At 45.9% G+C, this 10,212-nt stretch overlaps 1 protein-coding gene across 6 annotated transcripts in view; it reads right to left on the reverse strand.

Annotated features, from left to right (window-relative positions):
* PRNP (prion protein) overlaps positions 1 to 2,896 on the reverse strand; it is a 20,250-nt gene extending 17,354 nt beyond the window's left edge. For 3 of the 6 annotated variants that reach the window (XM_021710034.1, XM_008053532.2, XM_021710036.1), the window contains exon 1: positions 262 to 428. The gene's annotated coding sequence lies outside the window, so the exon portion shown is untranslated. Of the gene's footprint in view, positions 1 to 50; positions 73 to 261; positions 429 to 943; positions 994 to 2,752 lie in introns of those variants that run through there. The other 3 variants (XM_021710030.1, XM_021710024.1, XM_021710028.1) reach the window with 3 other exon arrangements.
* Between the last annotated feature and the right edge of the window lie 7,316 nt (positions 2,897 to 10,212).

The raw sequence follows: 10,212 nt of genomic DNA on the forward strand, positions 1-10,212 counted from the left end.
GGCCCGGCCAGCCCCCCACCCCCCCTCCGGATAAAGGGAGCTTTCCTAACCCGAAGAACGAAGCCAAGCGGCGCCACCGAGGAGAGCCCGGCAGGCCCCAGGCGCGCCCCGCGCCGCGGGGAAGCCCCCAGTCCCCCCTCTGCCAGATCCGATCCTCGCGCCGGGACCCGGAGGACCAGGGTCCTCACCGTCGGCCTCCGAGTCTCCCTCGCCGCACCCCGTGCTCGCGACGCCCGCCCACGGCCCCCACGGGGTGTTTACCTGCCCCTCGGAGCAGGGGAGGAGAAGCTCGCAGCGCCGCGGCTGTCAGCGACTGGCGCGGAGAGCTGGCGACGCTCCGGACTGAGGGGGAGGGACGCGGGGCGGGGAAAGGAGGCGGCCGCGCTCGCGGGCGGGGCCTGTGCGGGCCAATTAGCGCGCGGCGTCAGGCGCGCTCGGGTGCCGCCGCCGCGCTGCGGGCCGAGGTGTGCCTTAAGGGATGCGGCGCTCTCAAGCCCGGCTGTGGATGCGTCACCGGAAAAAGGAGTCGAGATTCGCTGAGACACCGCATCGGTTGATACCGCCTCCGGCGCCCTCGCTCCCTGACGCTGCTCATTGACTATAAACGTCATCTTTAATGGGAAGTTCGGCCCAAAGCCCCCGCTCCCCGTTACATAAGGAACTCGAGAAAATGAAAGGTTCGGGAATGAGAAAGCAATTTCTGGAACTTTGGTAGCCAGGAATTTCCGGGGGGGGGAAAGCATTGTTAGCCTTGATTGAGCCCAATATTTATGAATTTTTACATAAACCCTTAAAATTGGAGGCCTAGAAATGACACTGGTCATCATCTGTTCCTTCATTCGTTCACTTTCTGCTCCCTGTTTTAGGTAAAAGAGATTATTTAGATTGCGAATTGACAAACGAGAAAAATGGACTGTGGTAATAAGCCTACTCTGTACATTACCTGAGATGTGTTGTATGAAACAGAGTGGGGTGTTCTTTTGTGATTCCTGCTGACAAATGAGGCTGGGGTTTGTCTCATTTCAAGGAAGGCCAGGGATGAAATGATAGAACAGGAGTTACAGTGAGGGGGATCGTATCAAGTATTACCCAAATCGGGCACTTTTGAGAGTGAAAGGGGCATAAACCAGGCCTGTCCTCGGGAAAACAGGACATCTAGTTCCCTTGCTGTGGGTGAGAGGCTTAGGAAGCACCTAAGAAAAGAGGTTTAAGCATGTTGCCACTCCATTGGAAACAGTATTAGATTAAATATTTGTGTCTCAGGATGGATTACTCAAGTGGGAGGAGACGAGTGGAGGAGCCGGGAGAAGCCAGGGGAATGCGCAGAAGAGGGCCAGGAGAGCATATGGGGGAGGGGGCGTGGCAATAGGACATGACCATTGGTGGGCACTTGAAGGGTTTGTGGGAAAAGGCAATGAGATAGGCCTTGACAGTCTGGTCTTTGGATGGAGCTGATTCCCTTTCCCTATCACAGGGGGACTGGATTGCAGCCAGTGATAATGAGCACTAGGCTATAATGCTGTTTGTTGTACAGCCTGTCAATCTTATACAACGCTTACCATAACAGTGCATTCAGACCTTGCCTCTTTTCCTCAGAGATGGCTCATGAGAAGATGAACTTGGGCTGTGAAACATCACTTTGAGTTTCCAAGAAGATCTCGAGCTGTGTGGAGGACTGACTCCAGGTGAGGCAGGGTAGCTAGTACAGCTTAGATATAGATACATAAATTTCCCATAGGCAGGTTTTACGAAGCATTCAGACATTTTAAAATTACATTTTACTGCAGGCTAACCTGGCAGCCTACCCCATCCCCTCAGCAAATTAAAACAAAATCCCATCAAATGGAAGACTAGGACAGCCTAACCTTCAAATTCATGGTTTAGCTTAATAATCACCAAGAAACTTTCAGGCTCCCTGTTGAAGGCTGAAGGCCAAATGCCACCACTTAACTGACCAAAGCTGTAGAAATGACAGTAAGACCCACTTTTTAGTTCAGGAACTTGAGGTCTTCTGCAAAAGACAATGTCGCCAGGAAAAGACCACCCCTCTTCTCCTCCCATCAGAAGACCAGAGGTGTCAAACAGAGTGGCAGTTACCTGGTCTCCACCCTCTTTAGCATGTCAGCCATTGTGAAGGTATATCAGGCCTATTGTAAAGAGAAAAAGGTACAGTTTCTTTCATCCATGCCAGCTCTTGCATGTATTCCTTTCTTTTTTCCGTTCTTTCTCTAATAAACTTTGCTTTAAAATTTTGCTGGCTACTCTAAAATTCATTTTAGAAATGAACCAAAGAATTCCTGGGTATTGTGCCGCACCCTACCTGGCATCAGGGTGGGATTGGTAATGGTTGAGAACATTCTAGGCAAGGGACTGCTTTCTTCTGGCAGAGGGGTCCTGTAAAGCTTTGTTAGGAGGCGCCAAAACCTAGAGTTTCCTCCAGAGAATCATGTACACTGGCCTCGTGCTTTCTCCTGACCCAGAAAAGTCTCCCAAGGCTGGGATTTTTTGGGGCTGGGGATTAGGGAACCAGAAGGGATTGCCTTATGTCCTATTCTGGTTATTAGTGGTATGTTGCAACTACCCCAGAACTTAGTGTTTAAAACAACACCATTTTATTGTGCTGAAGGAGTTCGACATAACAGTGGGAGCTTAATTCTGTCCCATGATGCTTGAGGTATAGTTGGGAAAACTCAAAGTCTGGGGATGCCTTGATAGATAGGGGTTGGAATCATCTAAAGGCTCATTCACTTGCCTGAGTGGCAACTTGCCTGGGAGGACTTGAAGATCAGGTGTGCCAACCAGGGCACCTACCTGTGGCTTCTCCATGGGCCTGGCTTCCTCACAGCATGGTGGTCTCAGTTTAGATGACCTTCTTATGGGATGCCTCAGGACTTCACGCTTGAAAGTTTCAGCAAACATGATGGAAGCTGCATTGCCACTTCCTACCCAGACTCAGAAGTCACGTTAGCATCACTTCCATGGTATGCTTTTGACCAAAGTAGTTGTATACCCATCCAGATTCGAGGGAGGGGACATAGACTCCACTTCTCAGTGGGAGGCGTGTCAAAGAATTTTTAAAAACTGTTACGTTAGAGTTGGTGGGCCATCCTGTAGAGTTAAGAGTTTTCATTGGCCTCATGAACAGCACTAGTGGAGGGCAACCTGTAGGAGGAGGCTTTTGTAAGTGGCCCTACATTACTCTTCATTCCAATCACATCTCTAATTGGCAGTCTCATTACCACAACCACTCATGTCCATTATGAACAGTGAAGGTCATTTTCTGAACTGAGCAGGGAGTGGGGTTTAGAATTTGTCCTCTGAGGTTTCATCTGGTAGCCCTGGGGGCACCTATTATGCTGAGATTCATAGTACCATCAAGTCATATCTTTGGAAGTTTCTCTTCACATCTCCTGTTCCCTAGCTCAAAGTTACTTAACATCATATAGATCCTCCTTAGTAAATAAGGAGATGCTAAAGAAGTCAAACTCTAAATTTATCTTATTCCCAAAAGGAGAATTATTTCCTTCAACAAATAATTTATTGAGCACCTAGTATGAATTAAATAGTTATAGTCTCTAACCTCAGATATCAACAGGGATACAGGAAGGCATACAGAAAGTGGCCAGGTCACACAGGGCCCATGTTTGGGTTTTAATGGAATGTGATAGGAAGCCCCTGATGGTTTGGAAGGAATGACAAGGCCTGATTTACCTTCTTAAAAACAACTCTGGTTGTTGTGTGGGAGTGAGCAGGACCAGAGCTGTGGTTTCTGCAGTGGTCCAAGGAAGAGGAAATGGTGACTTGATCCATGGTGGTGACAGAGGGTGGATTCAAGACAGAATTTAGAGGTGGACTTACTCAATGGGCTATTGCCAATGAGGTCAGGAGTCAGGAAAAAGCAGGACCATGGATGACTCTAAGACTTTTTTTTTCTTTTTAAAAGGTTATGCTTTATTTATTTATTTGTTTGCTTCTTGAGTTGGGGATCTCACTCTGTCCCCCAGGCTGGAGTGCAGTGGTGTGATCATAGCTTACTTCCTCAAACTCCTGGGCTCTAGTAATCCTCCTGCCTTAGCTTCCTGAGTAGTTGGGACTATAGGTGTGTGAGCACTGAAGGTGGGGGTGGGGAAGATGGTGAAGTTGTTTTCTTAAATGATTCAAAAAAGCGGAGGACCAAATTTTAGAGGGAACATCAAGAATTCCTTCCATTTGGACTTGCTGAATTTGCAATGCCTGTGTAACCTCCAGATGGGTATTGAAGATGCATTTAGAAGTTGTCAGAATATAGGTGATTTTCAAAGTTGTGGGTTTAGACAATACCATCAAGAGAGAAAGTGTAGCCAGAAAAAAATGAAGGAATCAGAATTTAATCACGAGGGGCATGCACACAGTTTTAAATCAGCAGTTCTCAATCTTTAGTGTGCATCATCTGGAGGACTTTATGAAACAGAGATTGCTGTGCCCCATCCAGAGATTCTCATCCAGTAGGTCTGGGATGGGGTCCAAGAGTTTGCATTTCTATCAAGTTCCTAGGTGATGCTGCTGCTTCAGAGCAAGGGACCACACTGAACTGGAGAAAGATGCTGAGGAGTGACAGCCAGTGAGGTGGGAGGGCTTTGGAAGCTGGGAGAAAAGCTATTGAGAGACCAAGTAGCAAGAAGATGAGCTCACTGGATGTGGCGACAGGGAGGTTGTTGGGGACTTGACGAGAGCAGTTTTAATGAATGGGTGGGGCAGAAGTAAGTTGAAGCAGGAATGAAAGGTGAGGGAGTAGAGGTGATGCTTCTGAGTTTTACCCTGAGGACAGCAAGGAATGGCTGTAACTTGAGAACAGTGTAGGCGTAAGAGAGGGTGTTTTGAACTCTAACACCGGAGGGTCCTTTTCAGGGTGAACCCATTCAGTGGCATATTCATGTCCTCAGAGACTTCGTTCCTTCCCTCTTTCCACTCTCCCTCCCTAGGCTAGAGTCAGATGGCTGCAGCAATTTAAGATATTACATGGGGCATCTGTTCATGCAGAAGAAGAAGACAGACTGTTTCTGTGGTCTTCTCTTCTCTTAGGGCTGAGGAACGTTTTCCATAAAGACTTGGGTCATGAATTTAAGGAGAAACCATTGCGCTGTAGCTTCAGTATGGGGTGACTCATGTCTCTCTACCCTTTAAACACATTCAGCCTTTCTACTCTCTAGACTCCAAGGTCTGCAATTGAGGTCTTTGTGAAAGGGCCCTGGTCATATTTCTGATGACACTTCTCCCTGCACCTCCCTGGCTGACAACTTGCAGGGCTACTTGTCCCCCTGAAATTGTCTTGCTGAGGGTCCACTCAGCCCTCAATTCCTTGATCCCACTTCTCTTCTGTGGGTTCTAGCTCAGATGTTTCTATGTGAAATTCTTCCATATTTCCCCACCAGAAGTCAACCTCCTTTCTCCTAGCTCCAACAGCAAATGGCATGTACCATCTAGTCCCTTTTAAAACTACTCTATCTTTTAAAAATATATTGTTTAAAACCCTGTCCATCTTTAACTATGTGGTTCGACCATTAAGTTAGCAAACTCATCCTAGAAAAAGTGCTACATACCTCATTGCTAAGTATCACTATGGTCACCTTTGAAGTACTCTCCCTGGAAAGTTATGCACTGACACCAGTGCCTAGCCCACCCGTCAAAGCAATTTTGGAACTGTTTTTCTGGAATGGCCAACAGAGCTGTTGTCGTATTATCCTTGATGTCCTGAATGTCATCAGATGTCATCCTTTCAATATACCCTTTATTTTCGGGTAAAGAAAAAAGTCATTGGGGTTCACATCAGTTGAGTAGAGAGGGTATTCCATACAGTTATTTGTACACTGCTGCCAATGTGAGCACACAGTGGCAAGTTTGCAAATTTAATTGTCATAGCTCAACCAATAATGATGACAGCTCTGATGACCATTCTAGAAAAAGAGTTTCAAAATTGCCTTGATGGGTGGACTGGGCACTGGTGTCAGTGCATAGCTTCCCAAGGGGAGTACTTTGAAAATGACCGTAGTGATATTGAGTATTGAGATATGTAGCACTTTTTCTAGGATGGTTCATGAACCTAATTGTCAGTCCTCATATATTAAAAATTCCTAGGGAGGAAAGCCTTAGTGCTTTGCAGGTGGTAAGCAGTTAAATCAGTAGTCCCCAACCTTTTTGGCATCAGGGACCAGTTTGTGGAAGACAATTTTTCCACAAACTGGGGCGTAGGGTATGGTTTCAGGATAATTCAAGTGCATAACATTTATTGTGCACTTAATTTCTATTACATTGTAATAAGTTATGAAATGATTATACAACTCACCATAAAAAAGGAGTCATGGATGGAAGTGTTAAATTAAATAATGAGCGGGCCACACGTGGACTAAATAAGTGTTGGATTTTGACTTAAAGCCTGTCACCAGATGCAGTGTACAATTGAAGTACATCAACTCATTTGCCACTCACTGATAGGATTTTGATATGAGTCTGCAGGCAACTGATTTCTTATAGTCTCTGTGCAGTCAAACTTCTCTATTAAGGTTAATCTGTGCTTGCAACTACTCCCTCAGCTCCTCGGCATTAGATTTTCATAAAGAGCGTGCAATCTAGATCCCTCGCGTGCACAGTTCATAGTAGGGTTTATGCTCCTATGAGAATCTAATGCCGCTGCTGATGTGACAGAAGAAAGAGCTCAGGCTTAATGTGAGCAATGGGGAGCATCTGTAAATACAGATGAAGCTTCACTGGACCAACCTTCACTCACCTCCTGCTGTGTGGCCCAGTTCCTAACAGGCCATGGACCAACCTGGGGATTGGAGACCCCTGAGTTAAATGACGCCCTGCTGTGTGACTACCTCTCCCACCCACTTGTATTGCTTTTGTTCCTGTTTTTCCCTTGGATCCTACGAATCTTTTTCTTTTTTCTTTCTGCACATGTCTAACCGTCTAGCCATGTGTAAGGTATCCTGCTACCCAAGACAACATTCAGTGTCACCTAGAGCCTGTGCTACACATGTGTGTTTCTTCACTTGCTTTCCTCTGCGTCACAGATTTTATGGACCAAACTGTCCAATCTTGTTAGCTCTTCTTTGTCTCCTACCAGGCTTGCCTTCTGATTTATTCTATTGTTCTGGAAACGGGAGTCTTCCTGTGTCTGTACTGGCAGTCCTTGATGCAGTAAATATTACGGAACATCAGCAGCTGCCCTCATTCAGCCCCATCCTTGGTGTGTATCAGTAACCTTTTTTTTTGAGTCAGGGTCTCGCTCTGGCAGTGATGTGATCATGGCTCACTGCAGCCTCCAACTCATGGGCTCAGGTAATCCTGCAGCCTCAGGCTCTGGAGTAGCTGGGACTAGAGGCACATGCCACCACACCCAGCTAATTTTTATTTTTTGTAGAGACGAGGTCTCACTATGTTGTCCAGGCTGATCTCGAACTTCTGGGCTCAAGCAATCCTCCCACCTTAGCCTCCCAAAGGGTTGGGATTACAGGTGTGAGCTACCATGCGTGGTTCCAACAACTTTCAATCTTCTTTTGATGTAGATTATGCAGAAGGCATTATCAGTGTGATTGAAGTTGTTGCAACCAAGGTAGGAAGTGCAAAGTAGAGAGTGACTTTTCTTCTCATGCTTTATTAAACTCAATACTAACCCTGAGGCAGGTAAAATTTTGTAATACGTTTCAGTGCCCGGAAGGACTAGTATTGTCCATTGCCTTCTCTTTGCTTTAGAATACTTCAGAATATCTCTGATCTGATATTCTTGCTCATGTCTCCTTCCAGATTAATTTTATAAACTTGCTGAATTCCATGAAACCTATGGTTGGGATTTTTTTATTGGCATGAAATTGCATGTATGAATAAATTTGTGAAGACTCAACATGCTTATGTAAAATAAAATATAGTGCTCTTATATATAGGAAGTAATACAAATTGTTTACTCAGATGGTGTTGTGCACCTCCCAAGAGAGTTGTGGTAGATGCTGTTGACCCCTTGTCCTATGTCCCTTGGCCCATCTGTGTTCATGTGTAACTGAGGCATCCAGAATGCTGATACCTTCTCATGCTGTCACCTGCATCTCTCTCTTTTACCTGAGGCCTTTTCCTGGCATCATCTGAGTTTGCACTGCCCCCAACAGGAGCACCCTCAAAGTGTGGGGAGTGAGGGATTCTGGGGTAATTCTTCCCAATGGAAGATGGAAGTCAGTGAATAAATGCTCCAGCTTCCTAGTCTTGCAGTTGGGTGACTTCAGGTGTATCATCACCATCTAGCTTCTAGAAGTTTCCTAGGGGATAAGCCTTAGCTGCTCACAGTAGTAACTGATCCCTTACCACACCGTTTCCTGGCTTTTCTCTCTTCTCTATCTCATTCTCCCCAGTTCCTCACTTGTGTTTCCTGGAATCACCTCCCAAATAAACCTGAGTCTCAGTGTTGGCCCTCGGAGGACCCCAAACTAAGATACAAACTTTGTGGCTTCCTTTATAAAGATCATGCTAATCTCTCATGAAAGGTTATTGTCTCACTATTTTGATGCCCAGTTATTTCAACAGTGGCAGCCTCAAGTCAAGCAAATCTCACAAATAATTTACTTGTGAGAATAGAGCTTTGCCAAAAATAAAACACTGCACAAATAGAATTAAAAGCATGATAAAACATTGAACTGGCTTTTCATGTTTTTATTTGGTCTTTATTTTTGCCTCACAAATGTCTGACACAAAAAAAGAAAGGCTATAACTCTGAATAAATAATAGGAAAGCAAGCCCTAGTGAAAGAGAAACTAATTTTAGCACTTTCCGGAAACACTCCTATAGCAATTCAAGAGGACAGGAAGCTGAGACATGTAGTGATGTCTGTGATGCAGTGCCCTTGCAGTAGGGAGACACCTATGGCCAGGGTAAATAGAAGGAAGAGTGAGGCCTCCAGAATGGCAATCTGGACATAGGAGGGAAGGACCTATTTCTTTTCTTTTCTTTTTTTTGGGGGGGGGAGGGGGGAAGGACCTACTTCTAAGGAGTTCAGTGCTTGTAAAAGGTTTATTGATGATGATGTCATTCATTCTCACTGACCAGCCCTAGGATGAGAGTCTTCAGTGGGGGAAAGTGGGAGACGGGGGCCCGGACACTGAGAGACCCTTTGGGTTTCATACGTTCTTCTGACGCTTGCTGGTCAAATCACTCTAGTGGGAAACACTTTAAAATCAGAATCTGGTTGGTGAGGTTATTACAAGGGTTTGAACATTGTATTAGTCCATTTTGCGTTTTTATAAAGGAATATCTAAGGCTGAGTAATTCATGAAGATAAAAGGTTGACCCGGTGCAGTGGGGCAAGCCTGTAATCCTGGTACTTTGGGAGACCGAGGTGAGGGGATTGCCTGAGCCCACGGGTTCAAGAACAGCCTGGGTGACTTGATGAGACCTCATCTCAACAATTAATCAAAAAATTAGCCGGGCGTGGTAGCGCATGCCTATAGTTCTGGCTACTTGGAAGGCTGAGACTGAAGGATCATCAGAGCCCAGCAGGTCGACACTGGGGTGGCTGTGAGTGCCACTGCACTCCAGCCTGGGTGATGCAGTGAGACGCCAACTAAAAATAAAATAAAATAAAAGGTTTACAGTTCTGCATGATATTAGAATCTGCTGGACTTCTGGTGAGGCCTCAGAAAACTTACAATCATGGCAGAAGGTGGAGAGGAATAGCGTGTCACATGGTAAGAGTGGGAGCAAGAGAGAGAAGAAGGTGTCAGACTCTTTTAAACAATCAACTCTGGGGTGAACTAAGAGTAAGAACTTACTCGAGAGTAGCACCAAGCCACTCATGAGGGATCCACCCCCATGATCCAATCATCTGCCATTAGGCCCCACCTCCCACGCTGGGGCTCACATCTCAACATGAGATTTGGAGAGGACAGCCATCCGAAGTATATCAAACATCTTTATGCTTTTCTGAGATTGCTCTGGGGAAGACTGCAGTGCCGGGGGCCTGGCATTTTCTTTTCTTTCTTTAGAATGATTATAGATATGTGGGGTACAAGTCAGGAGTAGTTACACAAGCAGGCTTCGTGCAAGTAAAGTTTGGGCTTCCAACCGGTCCTCACTTCCCCTGGTTTAGGACCAGGTACCCTTTATGATGCTGTGTGCCACCTCCGTTCCTCCGTCCTCAGGTAGTGTTTGTTGACTGCTGATCCCTCCCTTGTGCTACTGTGATTAGTGTTC

Source organism: Carlito syrichta, unplaced genomic scaffold, assembly GCF_000164805.1.
Source record: "Carlito syrichta isolate Samal-C Ts95f unplaced genomic scaffold, Tarsius_syrichta-2.0.1 Scaffold74861, whole genome shotgun sequence".
NCBI lineage: Eukaryota > Metazoa > Chordata > Mammalia > Primates > Tarsiidae > Carlito > Carlito syrichta.